At 37.4% G+C, this 19,591-nt stretch overlaps 1 pseudogene; it reads left to right on the top strand.

The window, feature by feature from the left end:
- Window positions 1–8,876: 8,876 nt before the first annotated feature.
- LOC114505318 lies at window positions 8,877–9,486 on the top strand (annotated as a pseudogene).
- The last annotated feature ends 10,105 nt before the right edge of the window (window positions 9,487–19,591 follow it).

Genomic DNA, 19,591 nt, shown 5'->3' on the forward strand with positions numbered 1-19,591 from the left:
TTACATAAAATATTCTGGTAGGATTTTAATTAAAATTATACTAATTTAGAGACTAACTTAGTGAGAACTGACAGCCTTCAGATATTAAATCTTCTCATCCTTGAACAGGTATTTCTCCCAATCTAAGTCTTTGTTTTTCAACATCTTGCAACAATGTTTGATATATCTCCACATAAAAGTCTGTACATCATTTTTTAAAAGATTTTATTTATTTATTTTTAGAGCAAGGGGAAAGGAGGGAGGTAGAAAGGGAGAAAAACATCATGTGTGAGAGATATCAATTGGTTGCCTCTCACACGCCCCCTACTGGGGACTTGGCCCACAACCCAGACATGTGCCCTGACTGGAAACCGAACCCGTGACCATTTGGTTTGCAGGCTGGCACTCAATCCACTGAGCCACACCAGCCAGATCTACACATCATTTTTATGCTTATTCTTAGTTAGTGCATAGTATTTGTTATCATTGTAAATGAGATTCTGTTGTATTATCTAATGTGTTATTACTGATATATAGGAATTTCATTATTACTTGTATGTTGATCTTATGACCAACAACTTTTGCCTGTTGTAGAAGTAATCATGTTGTTTGTGACTAAAAACAAAATTGCTTCTTCATTTCCAATCCTCCTTTTTTTTGGCTCTGTCTTGAAATATCAATACAATAGGAATATTAGAAGTACTATGTGACATCCTTCTCCTGATCCTCACTTTAATAGATAAGAGTTCAGGCATTACCCATGAAGTATGATAGTTGCTATAGGTTTTGGTAGAACTCCATATCATTTGTCAGATTAAGGAACTTTCCTTCTTTATTTAGTTGTCTTGGAGGTTACATGTTTAAAAGAAGGTATAGTTGCCCTAGCCAAGGCCTAGAGCATTGTCCTGAAACTCAAAGGTTGCAGGTTCAATCCCTGCTCAAGACACATACAAGACTCAGTTAATGAATACATAAATAAGTAGAACAACAAATCTCTCTCTCAAATAAATTAATTAATTAATTTTAAAAATAAAATAAAGCATAGGTATTAAACTTAATTATTTTCTGCACCTATCTATGTGATCATACATTTTATATCTCTGTACTAGGTTTTGGGAGATATATCCTTCTATTTACTATTATCTCTTCATCTGGATTTTGTTTATTATTACTAGCCCACTACTTGAGGATCTTAATCACTATATTTTTAATTTTAACAACTTCCATTTGTTTCTAATATTCATAATGTCTATTAGTACCTTCATTCTTTAGACTATTTTAAATGTACAGTTGACTCTTGAACAAGTGAGGTTTAGGGGTCCTGATTCCCATGGAGTTGAAAATCTGTGTTTAACTTGTCAGCTCTCCACATAAGCATTTTCTCATCCATGGTTTGACAATACAGTTGATTCTTGAATAATATGGGTTTTAACTATGTGAGTCCAATTATTCAAGGGTTGTTTATGGGTCAACTGTATTTAAAATTTTTCATTCTCAGATTATTTGGTTGTATCTAGTTCCTCAGGGGTGACCTCTCCATTTCTCTCGATCTTCTGTAACTCTTTAAAAATAAAGTCATCTCCTGTGGGGGTTGTGGCAGTAGGAGAAACTCCCACACTCACAGAAGAGTTTGTTGGAGAGACCCACAGGGTCCTAGAATGTGCACAAACCCACCCATTCGGGAATCAGCACCAGAAGGGACCAATTTGCTTGTGGACAGGGGGGGAAGTGACTGAAAGCCCGAGCAAGCAGCATTGTTCCCTCTCACACCCCTCCCCCACATACAATGCCACAATGCAGCAAAGTTGGTTGTCCCGCCCTGGCTAATACCTAAGATTCTGCCCCTTACAATGTGATGGGTGTGCCAAGATAAAGAAATATGGACCAAATGAAAGAACAGATCAAAGCTCCAAAAATATAACTAAGAGATGAAGAGATAACCAACCAATCAGATGCAAAGGTCAAAACAATAGTAATCAGGATACTCACAGAAATGGTTGGATATAATCGTAAAATAGAGGGAAAAAGTGAAGGCCATGCAGAGTGATTTAAAGAAAAATACACAGGGAAGCAACAGTGAAGGGAAGGAAACCAGGGATCAAATCAATGATTTGAAACAAAAGGAAGAACTAAACAATCAGCCAGAACCATATGGGAAAACATATTTGCCAATGATACCTCAGACAAGGGTTTGATCTCCAAAATATATAAAGAACTCACACAACTCCACTCTAGGAAGACAAAAATCCCGATTAAAAACATTGGCAAAGGATTTGAATAGACACTTCTCCAAGGAGGACATACAGTGGATCCACAGACATATGAAAAGATGCTCAGCATCGCTAGACATCATAGAGATGCAAATTAAAACCACAGTGAAATACTACTTCACACCACTTAGAATGGCCATCAAAAACAAAGCAACAAACAACAAGTGCTGGAGAGGATGTGGAGAAAAAGGAACCCTAGCCTACTGTTCGTGGGATTGCAGACTGGTGCAGCCACTATGAAAAACAGTATGGAATTTCCTCAGAAAAGTAAAAATGGATCTGCCTTTTGATCTAGCAATTCCACTGCTAGGATTATATCCTAAGGACCCTGAAACACCAATCCAAAAGAACCTATGCACCCCAATGTTCATAGCAGCACAATTTACAATAGCCAAGTGCTGCAAGCAACCTAAGTGCCCATCAGTAAATGAATGGATCAAAAAACTATGGTACATTCACACTGAAGAATACTACATGGCAGAAAGAAAGAAGGGGCTCCTACCCTTTGGCAACAGCATGGATGGAACTGGAGAGCATTATGCTAAGTGAAATAGGCCAAGCAGTGAAAGACAAATATCATATGATCTCACCTTTAAGTGGAAACTAATCACCAAAACAAACAAGCAGGCAAAATACAACCAGAGACATTGAAATTAAGAACAAACTGACAGTAACCAGAGGGGAGATGGGAGAGGATAATGGGGGGAAAGGATGCAGGGTTCTCAGGAATGACTGTAAAGGACACATGGACAAAACCAAGGAGTTTGGAATCAAGAGAGGGAGGTGGGATGGCTGGGGTCATGAGAGTGGTGGGGGTGGATGCAGACAACTGTACTTGAACAACAATAAAATAAAATAAAATAAAATAAAATGAAAAAAAAACAGAATGAAGAAAAAAGAATTCAGAAAAATGAGGAGAGACTTAGGAACCTCTGGGACAATATTAAATATTCCAACATCTGAATCATAGGGGTGCCAGAAGGAAAAGAGGAGCAAGAAATTGAAAACTTCTTTGAAAAAATAATGAAGGAGAATTTCCTCAATCTGAGAAAAGAAATAGACTTCAAAGAAGTCCAGGAAGCCCAGAAAGTCCTAAAGAAATTGGACCCTAGGAAGCACACACCAAGGCGCATCATAATTACATTAGTCAAGATTAAAGAGGAGAGAATTTTAAAAGCAGCAAGAGAAAAGGAGGCAGTTACCTTTAAAGAAGTTCCCATAAGACTATCAGCTGACTTCTCAAAAGAAACCTTGCAGGCAAGAAGGGGTTGGAAATAAATATTTCAAGTCATGAAAGGCAAGGACCTATATCCAAGATTACTCTATGCAGGAAAGCTATAATTTAGAATGAAAGGCCAGATAAAGTGCTTCCCAGGTAAGGTGAAGTTAAAGGAGTTCATCATCATCAAGCCCTTATTATATGAAATGTTAAAGGGACATATCTAAGAAAAAGAAGATAAAAATATGAACAGTAAAATGACAACAAACTCACAACTATCAATAACCGAACCTAAAAAAAAACACTAAAAAATTGTACTAAGCAAACAACTAGAACAGTAACAGATTCACAAAATAGAGATCACATGGAGGGTTATCAGCGGGGAGGAGGAGGGAGGGGGATGGAAGAAAAAGTACAAGGAATAAGAAGCATAAATGGTAGTACAAAATAGACAGAGGTTAAGAATAGCATGGGAAATGAAGAAGCCAAAGAACTTATATGTATGATCTGTGGACATGAACTAATGTGGGGGAATGATGGTGCGGGGGTGGGTACAGGACAGGGAATAAAGGGGAGAAAAACTGGGACAGTTGTAATAGCATAATCAATAAAATATATTTTAAAAAGATATATTTTTAATATATCATGTTAACACACCTCTGTTAAATTTTAGCCTGTATTTTTTTTGTTATTTTCTTAGTGGTTACTCTAGAAATTAAAGTATACCTCCTTAACTGAACAATCTATTTCAGTTTAATATTGACTTAATTCCAGTAAAATAGAGTAATTTTTCTCCATTATATCTCTATTTTTCCCCACTTTGTTCTATTATTATCATGTGTATCATATGATATATGCTGTATACTTAACAATACATGTTATAATTATTTCTGTAAATAATCACATTTTTAAATAATAAAAAAGAAATATGTGATCTATATTTGTAAATAAAACATGTAAATACACATGATCTTTTATATATGTGCTCATCATGTTTATTATTTCCAGTGTTCTTCATTCATTTTTGTGGATTTGAGTTAACATCTTGTGCCATTTCCTTTCAGCCTGAACAACTTCATTAAGCATTTATTGTAGGGCATATCTGCTAGCAATGAATTCTCTCCATGTTTCTTTATTTGAAAATGTCTACTTCATACTCATCTGTTAAGGTTTGATGGGTATAAAATTCAGAGTTGGCAGGGTTTTTTTTTTTTCAGCCCTTTGTATGTGTATATTTTCAGCCTTGGTTCTAATGTGAAATTGCCTGTTATTGTTGTTCTCTTGTTTGTGATCATTGTTTGTTTTCTTGCTATTTCCAAATATCCACATGTTTGTTTTTTCCTTTTAACAGTATGAGTATGATATGGTTAGGTGTTGATCTCTGTGTTTATTTTACTTAGGTTTTGTTAAATTTCTTCAACCTGTAGATTAATGCTTTTCAGCAAATTTGTGATGGATTTGAATCTACTTTTGTTTCAAATAATTTTCCTGCTGCTTTCTTTTTCTTCTAGAATTTATGTTTTCTCCAAATTTATTACTTGTAGTTGATTAAGCTATTATTAAGCTTCAGTCATCCCATATTGAGTTTTCATCTTCTAGCAGTAGAACTGTTAGTTTTTACCACCAGCCCCATGCTCGTCAAACTAAGTTTTTCCCAATGAAGCTGAGAGCAGGGTATGTAAGCAGACCCAAGAATGGAAGCCACAGACTCTTGCTGTTCTTACCTGAGGCTCAAAAAGCTTCTCAAGAATAAATGCTTCTCATATTGTTTCTATCTTGGCTAATTTCAAAGCTCTTAAATGGTTGTTTTACACATCTCTGTTCTGTTTTATGCTTGTAATTTCCTCAAAAGATTCACCAATGTCTTCATGCTTTCACATCATAACCTGAAGTATTTCCCTTATTTTCTTTTTAGTGACTTTCTTAAGTTTTCTCATAGTCTCTTTTATGCCTTCTGCTACCAGAAATATCAGAAAGATCTGAATCTCTTTTCCTGGACTGACTGGACTCAAGCATGCTCTTAGTTAGGCATTTCATTCCCATGACCAGAACTTTCATCTGACTTTCCACATCTTCATCATGGAGATCAGAAGCTTCATTCCAACAGAATAAAATGTTCCCTGCATAGTGTTTTTCACATGCCAAATCTTCTGCATGATAATGGGTTTGTTTGTTTGTTTGCTTATTTATTATTTATTCAATTAGTAAAAATTTAATTTTACTGGAAGCAACCTAAAATTTGGAACAGTTACATCCAAGAATGGAAATCTGGCAACCCTAGGTATAAAGAGATACAGATAAATAGTGTGCTTGGATTACATGGAAGTCATACAATTTGGGATTGACTAATTTATAAGAACCTTTCAATAATGAGTGCTAATTAATGTAGGGCTATAAAACCCTTGATTATAAACCTCAATTCACAAGCCAAGAAGGTGTCCACAGTGCCTGGCAAGGGTGTTCCATGAGTCTCAAGCAGTTCAGGAGGATAATATTTATTGTTACCCTTAAGCAAAGTAGAAAAGGACTGGAATCCAAAAAGTTACTCGGAAGCTGGTTGCTGTAGAATAGGAGAGGGCTTTGAAGCTAATTGTAAATTGTATTAGGCTGGGTTTTACCAGAGAAAAATTCTCCCAATTTAAGAGAGGCAATATTGTATGGTAGTTTATAACATATTCTTTGGAATCAAATGCATTTAAATGCAGCAGGGAACTAGAAAGATCCTCTGTGTAACATCTCTTGCTTATCATTCTCAGAGATCTGATATTTTTCTGCTGGGCATCTGGTAATCCCATTCATAGAGATCTACTTTTATTTTGAATACATGTCTAAGGGAAACTTTAGGTCTGACAATTAAAAAATTCCAAGAACCACAAAAGGAAAATGATTCCATTTTTTGAGGGACTGAGGGTAGTATCCTGTAAGTAATAAGAAGGCTCTAGGGAATTCCCACTCAACTCCCACAGTCTTGTGGATCTGTACCAAAGTCAGGAGCAGGGCTTGTCTAGACTAGGTTGAAGTTGTAGGTCACGTCAGAGTTAATTAAGATCCATTACAGGATGAGTGGCATGGGAGTAGAGAGGATGAGAAAGCTTCCAATACTAGGGAGGATAATTATTTTTAACATGTTTCTTGAAGGCTTTCTTTAAAACAAACAAAAAAACAAAATCTCTTTATGTTAGAGCTATAAAACTTCATTAAAATAGATGGAGAGCAGGATGACAGCTAATGTGGGGGTGGGGGTGAGCGGGAAGAGGGATTGAGAAAAAAGGAAAAAGGACTCATGGACATGGACAACAGTGTGGTGATTGCTGGGAGGGGGGCAGTATAAGGGGACTAAATGGTAATGGGAAAATACAATAAAGATTAAATTTTTAAAATTATCTCAAAATTTTTCAATCAGTTTGAACCCTTTGAAATAGGTCATGTGGTTGATGTTACTCATTCATGAGCACGAGAAGCCTATAATTCAAAAGATTATGTACTGGATGTCTAAAATCTTTGAAACTTTTCAGCACTTTGCAAAATGTCATTAATACCACTTGCAGAAGTTCTCTGTCTTTGTGACTTCAGCATTCCAAGGAAACGAAAACATATTGCAAATACTATGTAACTCATGTTCTTGTTTCTTGAGACACCCATTTCCTCATTCTCAAACTGGAATACATTTTTTTCAGTAAACCTATTTATTTATGTGGCTGTATTCTTTATTTTTTTGAAAAAAAATTGTTAAATCAAGGGTGTATCTTCCAATCTATGTGGTCTTAAAATAGAAGAGAGTGAAAGAGCAAAGAACATGAACTCTGGTTAGACAGAATGATGTTTCATTTCTTGCTTCATCAGATACCGGTTGTATAATCACGGATCAGATGCTTAATTTTTCTGAGACTTAGCTTTCTCACTTGCAAAACGAGAATAATGATATCTACTCTGTATGGTTTTGTAAATCAAATGAGGTAATATGCATCACATAGGAGTTAATAGTCAATTAATATAAGCTACTATCATGATGTACTCATTTTTCTTTCCTCTTTTACCCTTGCATGAAAGTATTATCTGGCTTACACCTCAGAAATTGGGCTGAGGGAAAATTTATGAAACCACTAGTATATAGAGAGGATCTTTTTTGTGTTCAGCACCATATTAGGCACTTCAAGGAAAGTTACAGAATTGTGGTATGGTCTCTGCCCTATGGGAGCTTATATAACCTAGCTGAGAACAAAAAATAAATTCAGATAAATAAATCAAATAATGCTTTTTTATAATTGCTTTTATATAATTTGCATCTAATTCTATAAATCAAGATAAAAATGACTCAGCACTCCTTAAAGGAAGTTACTGTGGTTCATGGGAATAACATGATTCTAGAGTCAGATCTGGGTTTGAATCCTGACTTTATTCCTTAGGAGCTATGAAACTTTGGGAAAGTTATCTAACTTCCCTGAGCCTTCATATTCTTGTTGATAAAATGGGGGTAGCAATAGCTATGCTACAGGGTTGCTATGAGAACTAAATATAAATTCCATTGTCTCTAGCTGGTACTTAATAGGTAGTAGCAATTATCTGATACATCTGTGTTTCCTCTATAGCACAGCACCTACACTCAGTGATCTGTACAGAAATATGTAATCAACAAATGTTTACTGAACTGAAAAGTTAGCATTTGTTTTATATTTCCTTATTCGGGTTGTTTTATTTTCACTGGTGTAATATGTAGATCCATGGTGATCATTTAGATGAAGTAAATTGGTGGACAATTTCTGGGTTGTTATATTTTCAGAACCCATCTATGATCTGGAAAAGATTCGTGAATTTGAATTAACTGAAAGGTCATTGTTTTCACTATTTTACTGATGAATATTCTAGTAGTCAATTCTAGCCAGAAATGATGTAAATTTCCTCCTTGATCTTTACTGTACTATAACACAAATTTTTATGTGTGTTAGCTTATGCCAAATCCTCTACATAGGCAAGTGTATTGCTTTCCATATTAAATGTTATTGAGAAAAAAAGCAAATTACCAAGTCAATCAGTAAGTTTTCCCCTTAAGGGCATCACTTTCTGGTTACTTTGTCAGGGGACTAATTTATTTAAAAACAATAAACCTCCCTGTGAACTAAAAAGTATCTTAGACCTAATCTTGCCCTAATTAGATTCATTTCATAAATGTATGTAAGCTCCTACAATGTGCAAGGAATTGTGCTAGAGTTTATGGGGTAAAAATGATATACAAGAGGTTTTCTCTACTTTCAAAGGGTTTTGTACAGAAAGAGGTCCAAAAAATAACTAAAATATAAAGCAGAATACTATTAGGTAGCTTAAGGGAGGAGGCAGAGCATCCTTTAGAAACATGAAAGATGGGGAGATTTATTTCACATGCCAATAAACTGATTTCTCCTGAAAGCGACCAGAGGTGACCTCTGAAGATGGTTTGCTATTCACTTGACCTGGACAACCCCACAATATCATCCAAATCAAGAGGTTCAAATCTTTGTGTTCACTTTAAGAACACTCATGAAACTGCCCAAGCCATCACGGGTACGCATATTTGAAAAGCCACCAAGTATCTGAAAGATGTCACTTTGAAGAAGCAGTGTGTCCCGTTCCATCAATATAATGGTGGAGTTGGTAGGTGTGCCCAGACCAAACAGTGGGGCTGGACACAAGGTCAGTGGCCCAAAAAGAGTGCTGAGTTTTTGCTACACATGCTTAAACATGTAGAGAGTAATGCTGAGCTTAAGGTTTTAAATATGGATTCTCTGGTCATTGAGCACATCCAGGTGAACAAAGCTCCCAAGATGCAGTGCAGAACTTACAGAGCTCATGGGAGGATCAACCTATACATGAGCCCTCCAGGCCACACTGAGATGATCCTCACTGAGAAAGAGCAAGTTGTTCCTAAACCAGAGGAGAAAGTTGCACAGAAGGAAAAGATACCCCAGAAGAAACTGAAGAAACAAAAGCTTATGGCCCTGGAGTAAATTCAGCATAAAATAAATACTAATAAAAGTAAAAACAAACTGATTTCTGTTGGAGAAACTATAAAAACTCAAGGAGAAATGGGGCCTAATTTTGATTCTTGCAACAGCCTGAGATCTCCCTAAGTTCTATTGTCTACTGAAGGTAGTAAGTAATATCTAAATCTTACATCTATCTACCTTTAGGTGGAATTATTTCTACTTTGTGATTTTGCAAACAAGCCTGATCACTAGCTTTGACATAACACTTTCACAAACACTTTTTTATGTTTCCATTTTACCTACCTTCTACAGGCTGGCACTCTTTAGGAGACTAGCCCTAAATATACCAGCCTTCTCAGTTCCCAACAGAAGTTCAAATCTATTATGTACAGTTTTTATTTTCTAAAAGTATCAAGTTATGAATTGGTTCTCTATTCCTAACAAACTATTTTCACTCATAAAATGTCTAATTTATCAATAGAAACATCAAAAAGAAAATGCAGAGATGGCAGCCAAGTAACTGGCAACTGAACCCACTTACTCAGCTCCCCCCGCATGGATCTTCAACTGATCTTCCAACAAGTGACCCGAACAATCAACGGAATCTCAGCTGATATGAATTTTTGAATCCAAAGAGTAGAGGATGCTTTGCACTGTCCAGTAAGAGATTTTATAATTCGAGGGGGAAATGCCCTGTGTGAGGTGCCTGCAGCAAAGGAGAGAACAGATAGAAAATGCAGCTTAGTGGCTCCCCATCCTCCTGGAGCAGGGCCCTGGTCCACAGAGGGAAACCACTAATTCTAACAGGGAAAGACCTGGAAGGATATACAAAGTCTGGGAGACTTAGGCTACACACACACAGTGAGCAGTACATCCATAGCTGTAGCACCAACCAGGAGAGTTCCAGAGAGAAACTTTATCTCCTAAATCTACCAGAGTCACTGGCAGGCTGTGGACAGCCCTGAGAGAGAGAGACTGTGATTTGGGGGGAGGTGGAACATGCAGAGAACCAGCCCAGGGCTTAGTGTTGCACGGTGGGGCCATACAGAGGCTATTTTAAAAGGGGAGCTGAGGCAAGACTGGGCAGGGACCCCATGATCATGTGCACATGTACACATGTGAAGCGGTTCTGCCAACAAAGAAACCTGAGAGTAAGCACAGTTCGGTCTCACTTAGTCCAGCTGCACAGGAAGAACAGAATGTGACAGTGAAGGGAGAGCGGGATCTGGCCCAATGTGGCTGGTAAGCAGGGGGGCTGTGTAGAGTGGAGTGTTCAGGCCTGAATCTCCTGCAAGAGTGGCAGACTGGGGACTAGGAGGCCAGGAGCTGATTGCCTGACATTTGGAGTTGAATGCCTGAGATTCATTGTAGCCTGATAGGTCTCCTCACAAGCAGGCATACCTAACCCCCACCTGTGGGATTGCAGGCTCTGCAGATCAGTGAGGTCAGGCTCAGGAGTCCCCTGTTCCTGCAGCAGGAGAAAGAGGAGAAACTCTAAAAGGGCCCTTTCTGAACTTCTGCCAGACACTAGAAGCTACACTGGTTACTTCGACCTTGATCCATTGAAACCATCAGGGAAGAGAGATTAGAGACAGATGCAGCAAGGGGTGTTCAGGGCCCCACCCAGCCTCAGCTCTTACACAGAGCTGCCATCAGCATCAAGCAGGAAAGAGCTGCCCCTTTTACATTGATTTGCCCCTCACATGAAATGGACAGCTAATTAATCAGAAACCATACATTATTGGAAATAATCTGGGGCAGACCAAGGCATGTGGCAGAATGGGGGACAAGGAAACACTCCCACCACCTTCTCTGAAGTGCCTCCTAGGGGGGTGACCTAGGAATTCCACCCTCCTGATTGCACCAGAGGCCCCCTCTGGAGTCAGGTGGAGGTGGTACTGGCTGTGCTCTCAGACATTAGATGAACCACTCCTGGGCCTTGTGCTGATGGAAAGCTGGCAAGGCAGAACAGCAAGGACGAGCCAAGCCTGAAGGAGATAGCCACAGACTGTGGATTGCTTGTAGCCTCAAACAGGCTGCCTATAGGTAGACTAGGACACCATCTGACATTACCAGAATGAGAAGACAGTGGTAAATGCTTGACTCTGCTAGGATGAATTCCACTGTGGTATTCTTCACTATTTGTATTATTTTTCTCCTGCATAACTTTTTAACATTTTCCTTATTTTTTTCTTATTTTCAAGTTTGTTCTTATTATTTCACAATTTTCTAATTTTAGTTTATTTCAAATCTCATATTTTATTCCTCCCTTCTCTGATTCCATTTTGCCTTCTTCCTTCCTCTTATTTTTGCTTTAAAGTTTATTTTTTCCCTTTCTATGTCTTGTTTGTATTCCACACTCTTACTATTTCTCCTCCCTCCTGCCTTACAAAACTACTTTTCTTGCCATTAGTTATCTCACATTCTTTTTCTCTTTCTAATAATATTCTTATTCTCTCTATTTTTACTAATTTTTACTAGTTGGTTGTTGATATGCTGGCTATTGTTGCATTTTTTTTTTATTTTATTCCCAGAGTTTCACTATTTTTGTATCTCAAATCTCAGATTTTACTGATCCCCTCTCCTATTCCATTTTGCCTTCCTCATGCCCTTTTTTTTTATTTTATTTTTCCCCTGTCTTTGCCTGGTTTTCATTCCTTGCTCTTACTATTTTTTGTCCTATCTTCTCAAAATCACTTTTCTTTCCTTAGACATTTCATAATCTTTTTTCTTTCTCTTTTTCCTTCTTATCCCCTTCCCACCTTCATTAGTCTTTGTTCATTTGGCCCTGGCTGGTGTGGCTCAGTGGATTGAGCGCCAGCTGCGAACCAAAGCATCGCAGGTTCGATTCCCAGTCAGGGCACATGCCTGGGTTGCAGGCCACAGCCTCCAGCAACCGCACATTGATGTTTCTCTCTCTTTCTCCCTCCCTTCCCTCTCTAAAAATACATAAATAAAATCTTTTTAAAAATCTTTGTTCATTTGTCATTGATATTGCAGTGGTGGAAGCTTTTCTTCAATTTTGTTACTACTTTTTTCACTATTAAAAATATTTAAACCTCATATTATACTATTCTCTTTCCTTGCTCCAACCTGCTTTTTCTCTTTCTTTTGTTATTTATGATGTAAATTTTCTTTTCTTTCTTTCTTGGCCTCTGTTCTATACCATACACTTATTATTTCTCCTCCCTCTACCCTCTCAAAGAAATTTTTCTTTCTGTTAGTCATCGCATATTAATTTTTCCTTTCTTTTAATAGTCTTAATCTCTTTTCAACTTTATTAATATTTGTCCATTTTTTGTTGATAATGTAGTTGTAGGTGGGGGTTATTTTTGTGGGTGTTGTTTTTTTTCCAAGGATGTTTTGCCTTGTTCTAGAAGCACCTGTGCAACAGCATATAAGATGTGGTGGGTGGTGTGACTTTCAGTCAGACAGCCAGAGGGAAGAACCAACTAAAACACAATTACAACAAGAGAGCCCATGTAAACACCATAAAGTGCATCCCAAGGGCATACAGCTCAGGAGATCAAGAAGACAGCACCATTGTGTCCCTCCCATAGGTATCCTACCACAGAAGGCCACTCCACAAAGATAGGGAGTCAAAGCAGATCATTCTAATGCATAAAACAAACAAAAAGAGTGACCTAAAATGGGGAGACAAAGAAACCACCTACAATTGAAATGAAAGGAGGAACACCCAAAAAGACTGTTTTGTGAAATTGAGGCAAGTAATCTATCAGGCATAGATTTCAAAATAATGATTTTAATGATGCTCAAGGAGTTCAGTGAGACCTACAAAGAACTCTGTTGGAGCTAAAAGGAACTTAGAACTACATCAGCATGAAAAAAGTACATAGTAACTATAAATAAACCAGGAGGAAATGAAGAATACAATATATGAAATTAATATACACTAGAAGGAATTAAAATCAGGCTAGATGAAGCAGAGGATTGAATCAGCAAGCTGGAGGACAAGGTAGAAAAAAACACTCAGACAGAGTAACGAAACCAAAAAAAAACAAAAAACCCTCAAAAAGAATGAACACGATTTAAGGCAGCTGCAGGAAAAAATGAAATATACTAATATTTACATCATAGCGATAAAAGAAGAAGAAAAGGAACAAAGTTTAGAAAACTTGTTTGAAAAAATAATGAGAGAAAAAGCCCATAACCTGTGAGAGAGGAAAAGCCACGCAAACTCAGGAAACATAGAGGGTCCCAAACAAGATGAACACAAAGAGGCCTGCACCAATACACAACATAATTAAAATGCCAAATTTTAAACACAAAGAGAGAATCTTAAAGGCAGCAAGGGAGGAAGAAGAAGTAACATACAAGGGAGCTCTGATAAGGCTATAAGTTGACTTATAGCATTCTGGCTTATGGTGTTTCTCCACACTACAAGCCAGAAGGGAATGGCAAGAAATATTTCAAGTAATGAAAAGCAAAGACCTGTAACCAAGACTACTCTACCCAACAAGGCTCTCAATTAAAATGGAAGGCCAAATAGGGAGTTTCCCAGACAAAAGAAGGCTAAAAGGATATACCTCCACCAAACCAGCACTGCAAGAGATGCTGAAGGGACTGCTTTAAGAAGATCGAGGGGGGGGGCACAGGAAAAAGGGGAAAATGGCAATGAATAAGTATCTATCAATAATACCCTTAAATGTAAATGGAGTAAATGCTGCAATCAAAAGACATAGGGCAGCCATGGCTGGTGTGGCTCAGTGGATTGAGCACCGGCCTGCGAACCAAAGGGTTGCCAGTTTGATTCCCAGTCAGGGCACATGCCTGGGTTGCAGGCCAGGTCGGGCACCCAGTAGGGGGAATATGAGAGGCAACCACACATTGATGTTTCTCTCCCTCTCTTTCTCCTCCCCTTCTCCCTGTCTAAAAATAAATAAAGAAAATATTTTTAAAAAGAAATACTTTAAAAAAAAGACATAGGGTAGTTGAAAGGATAAGGAAATTGATCCACATATCTGCTGACTACAAGAGACCCACCTCAGAACAAAAGATCTACACAGGCTGAAAGTGAAGGAATTGAAAAAATATTCCAAGCAAAATGACATAAAAAAAAAGCTGGGGTACCCAAACTTACATCACACAAAATAGACTTTAAAACATAGGCCAAAACAAGAGACAAAGATGGTCACTATATTAATACACAAGGGAGTAGTCCAACAAGAGGATATAACCCTAGTTAACTTATATGTACCCAACACAAGAGAATGTAAATATATAAGGAAAATCTTGGAGGGCTTCAAAAAAGATATGACAGCAACATAGGCATCAAAGGGAATTCTAACACTCCACTGTCAACAATGGATATAGCTTCCAAACAAAGAACCAACAGTAATATTGTGGCATAGAACAATACTTGAGATCAGGGGTGTCAAATTCATTTTTACCAGGGGCTACATCAGCCTCATGGTTGCTTTGGAAGGGCGAAATGTAATTTCAATTCCTTAACAGTTAAAGAGTAGTTACATTTATAGAATCCTAAAATTATTTCTGCCCTCTGAAGGCAACTGCAAAGCTGATGTGGCCCCCTGGTAAAAATGAGTTTGACACCCGTGCTCTAGATCAAATGGACTTAATTCATGTATACAGAATATTTCACTCCAAAGTAGCAAAATATGCATTCTTTGCAAATGCACATGGACCATTTTCAAAGATAAACTACATGATAGGACACAAAACAAGCCTTAACAAATTCAAGAAAAATGAAATTATATCAAGCATCTTCTCAGATCACATGGCTTGAAACTAGAAACCAACCTCAATGAAAAAACTTCAAAAACATTCAAATTCATGGACATTGAATAGCATGCTATTAAATAATGAATGGGTTAGCAATGAGATCAAGGAAAAAATCAAAAAGTATCGGGAAACAACTGAAAATGAACACATAACAAACTAAAACCCATGAGACACAGTGAAGGCAGTCCTGAGAGGGAAGTTCATAGCAATACAGATCTAAATAAAGAAGATAGAAAGTTCTTAAATAATCAACCTAATCCTATATCTAAAAGAACTAGAGGAACAAAAACAAAGCCCAGAGTGAGCTGAAGGAAGGAAATGATCAAGGTCAGAGCAGAGTTAAATTACAGACTAAAAAAACAGTTCAAAGGATCAATGAATCTAAAACCTGGTTCTTTGAAAAAGTGAACAAAATTGACAAACCATTAACCAGACTCATAAAAAAAAAGACAGAGGACACAAATATATAAAACCAGGAGTGAAAAAAATTTACAACAATACCACAGAAACACAAAATATTGTAAGAAATTACTATGAAATATGCCAAGAAATCAGACAACCTGGGAAAAATGAGTAAATTTCTAGAAACATACATCTTCCAAAATTGAATCAAAAAGAAGCAGAAAGCCTGAACAGTCTGACAGCTAGTGGAATTGAAGCAGGAATCAAACAACTCCAGGCACACAAAAGCCATGGACTGGATGGCTTCATAGGAAAACTTTACCAAACATTTAAAGATGAACTAACTCCTATTCTTTTTTTAAACTTATTTATTTATTTATTTTTAATTTTAATCATTGTTCAAATACAGTTTTCTCCCTTTTACTCCCAATCCAGCCCACGCACCCAACCCTCCCCTCTTCCCTCCCATTACCACCCTCCCCCTAGTTTTTGTCCATGTGTCCTTTAAATTTGTTCCTGTCAAACTATTCCAGAAGATTCAAGAAGAGGGAGGACTCCCAAACTCTATTTAGGAGGCCAACATTACCCTAATTCCAAAACTTGATAAAGACACAAGAAAGAAAGAAAACTATAGGACAATACCTCTGATGAATATAGATGCCAAAACCCTCAATAAAATATTGGCATTTGAGTCCAGCAATACATTAAAAAGATCATACACCATGATCAAGTGGGATTTACCCCAGAGATGCAAGAATGGTACAATATTCACAAAGTAATACACTGCATAAACAAAACAAAGGACAAAAATTGCATGATCATATCAATATATGCTGAAAAAACATTTGATAAAATTTAGCACCCATTTATGCTAAAACACTCAGCAATGTGAGAATAGAGGGAGCATACCTTGTATAATAAAGGCCTTATATGAGAAACCTATTGCCAACATCATACTCAGTGGGCAAAAACTAAAAGCTTTCCCCATAAGATCAGGAACAAAAAAGGGTGTCTGCTTTCACTACTTCTATTCAACATAGTATTGGAAGTCCTAGCCACAGTGATTAGACAGGAAAAGAAATAAAATTCATCCAAATTGGAAAGGAGGAAGGAAAACTGTCATTATTTGCAGATGACATGATAGTGTACATAGAAAACCATATAGTCTCCACCAATAAACTACTCAACCTAATAAGTGGAATTGACAAAGTAGCAGAATACAAAGTCAATATTTAGAAATTGATGGTATTCTTTCACACCAACAATAAACTATCAAAAGGAAAAACTAAGAAAAAAACCCATTTACTATAGTAACAAGAAAGAGAAAGTACCTAGAAATAAATTTAACCAAGGAGGTAAAAGACCTGTATTGGGAAAACTACAGAACACTAAAGAAGGAAACTGAGGAACATACAAATAAATAGGAACATACACTATGTTCATGGATTGGAAGAATTAACATCATTAAAATATCCATACTTCCCAAAGCAATCTATAGATTTAACACAACTCCTAATGAAATACCAATGGCATATTTCACAGATATAGAACAAATATTTCAAAAATTTATATGGAACCAAAAAAGAGCCCTAATAACCTCAGCAGTCTTGAGAAAGAAGAACAAAATCACAGGGATCACAATACCTGATATCAAACTATATAACAAGGCCACAGTAATCAAAACAGTCTGATATTGGCATAAGGACAGACACATTGATCAATGGAAAACAATAGAGAGCCCAGAAATAAACACATGTCATTATGGTCAATTAATATTTGACAAAGGGGACAGGAGCATAAAATGGATTAAAAATCTCCTCTTTAATAAATGGTGTTGGGTAAACTATACTGGTACCTGCAAAAAATAATGAAATTAGACCACCTACTTACACCATCCAGCAAAATAAACTCAAAATGGATAAAAGACTTAAATATAAGACATAACACAATAAAAGTCTTAGAGGAAAACATAGGCAATAAAATATCCGATATCCCACATAGCAATATTTCTTATGATGCATCTCCTGGGACAAGGGAAATAAAGGTAAAAATAAATAAGTAGGACTATATCAAATTAAAAAAAAAAAACTTCTGCATGGCCAAAGATACCATCATCAAAATGAAAAAGAAATTGACTATATGGTAGAACATATTTGCCAATGATACATTGGACAAGGGTTTGATCTCCAAAAATGGGTAAAGGGTCTGAATAGATACTTCTCCAAGGTGGACATACAGAAGGCCCAGAAACACATGAAAAGATGCTCAGCATCACTAGCCATCAGAGAGATGCAAATTAAAACCACAATGAGATATCATTTCACACCTATCAGAATGGCTATCATCGATAAATCAACAAAAAATAAGTCCTGGTGAGGATGTGGAGAAAAGAGAACCCTAGTGCACTATTGGTGGGAATGCAGACTGGTGCAGCCACTGTGAAAAACAGCATGAAATTTCCTCAAAAAATTACAAATTAAACTGCCTTTACACTCAGTGACTCCACTGCTGGGAATAAACCCTAAGAATCCTGAATCACCATTTCAAAAGTACTTAAGCACCTCTATGTTCATAGCAGTGCTATCTACAATAGCCAAGTGCTGCAAACAGCCTAACTGCCCATCAACAAATGAGTGGATCAAAAAACTGTGGTACATTTATACAATGGAATACTATACAGCAGAGAGAAAGAGCTCCTACCTTTTGCAATAGCATGCATGGATCTGGAGAGCATTATGCTAAGTCAAGTAAGCCTGGAGGTGAAAGACAAATACCATATGATTTCACCCATAAGATGAATTTAATGAACAAAAAAAACACACTAATGATCAAAATAGAATCAGAGGCATGGAAACATGGAACAGACTATCAGCAACCAGAGGGGAGAGGTGAGGGGGATAATGGTGGAAAGAGGGGAAGGACTAGTCAAGGAATATGTAGGAATGACCCATGAACATGGACAATGGTGTGGGGATTGGCTGTGGTGGGTGAGTGGTGGGCTGGGTGGGGAAGGGCAAAAGGGGAAAAATTGGGACAACTGTAAATAATAACAATAAATAATTAAAAGAAGCATAAGATACAAGTATGTGTTACTTTAAAATATAAATATTTATGAAATATGTAAAACCAACCACTTATAAGGTTCCAGTCAAGATGGAGGCGTAGGTACCCTTTGCCTTCTTGCACAACCAAAAGGAGGATAACAACCAATCTAAAATCAATAAGCAACCAGATGTGCCAGAAAATCAAACTGCATGAACCTCCAACAACCAAGGAGTTAAATAGTCAAACAGACCAACCTGACTGGTAAGATGGATGGACAAAGAGAACTCAATACAAGGCAGCGGACCATGTGGGTGGGGCTAGCTGCAGAGAGGCAGTGGACTGCTCAGGCAGGGCTGACTGAACAAGAAACTGAGACTCAGAGCTGACTGTGGACTATGGCGGGTGTTGCCATGGTGGGAGAAACTCCCAGTCTCACACAAGAGTTTGTTGGAAAGTGGAGCAAGAGCCCAGCAGGCGAGCTGCATTATTCCCTCTCTGGCCCCTCCCCCATAGGCAGCACTGTAATGCAGCAAGGAGGGTTGCCCTGCCCTGGTGAACACCTAAGGCCCCACCCCCTTACAGCTTAACAGGTGTGCTGAGACAAAGAAATAGGGCCCAAATGAAAGAACAGAGTAAAACTTCAGAAAGAGAGCTAAGCAATGAGGAGATAGCCAACCTATCTGATGGAGAGTTTAAAGCCTTGGTAATCAAAATGTTCACAGAACTGATTGAGCTTGGTCACAAAATGGAAGATATCCAAAGTAAAATAAACCAAAATATTCAGGGAACCAACAGTGACAGCAAGGAAACCAGGACTCAAATCAATGATTTGGAAGAAAAGGAAGAAACAAACATCCAACTGGAAAAGAATGAAGAAATAAGAATTGAAAGAAATGAAGAGAGGCTTAGGAATCTCTGGGACAACTTGAAATGTTCCAACATCTGAATTATAG

This window comes from Phyllostomus discolor, chromosome X, assembly GCF_004126475.2.
Source record: "Phyllostomus discolor isolate MPI-MPIP mPhyDis1 chromosome X, mPhyDis1.pri.v3, whole genome shotgun sequence".
Lineage (NCBI taxonomy): Eukaryota > Metazoa > Chordata > Mammalia > Chiroptera > Phyllostomidae > Phyllostomus > Phyllostomus discolor.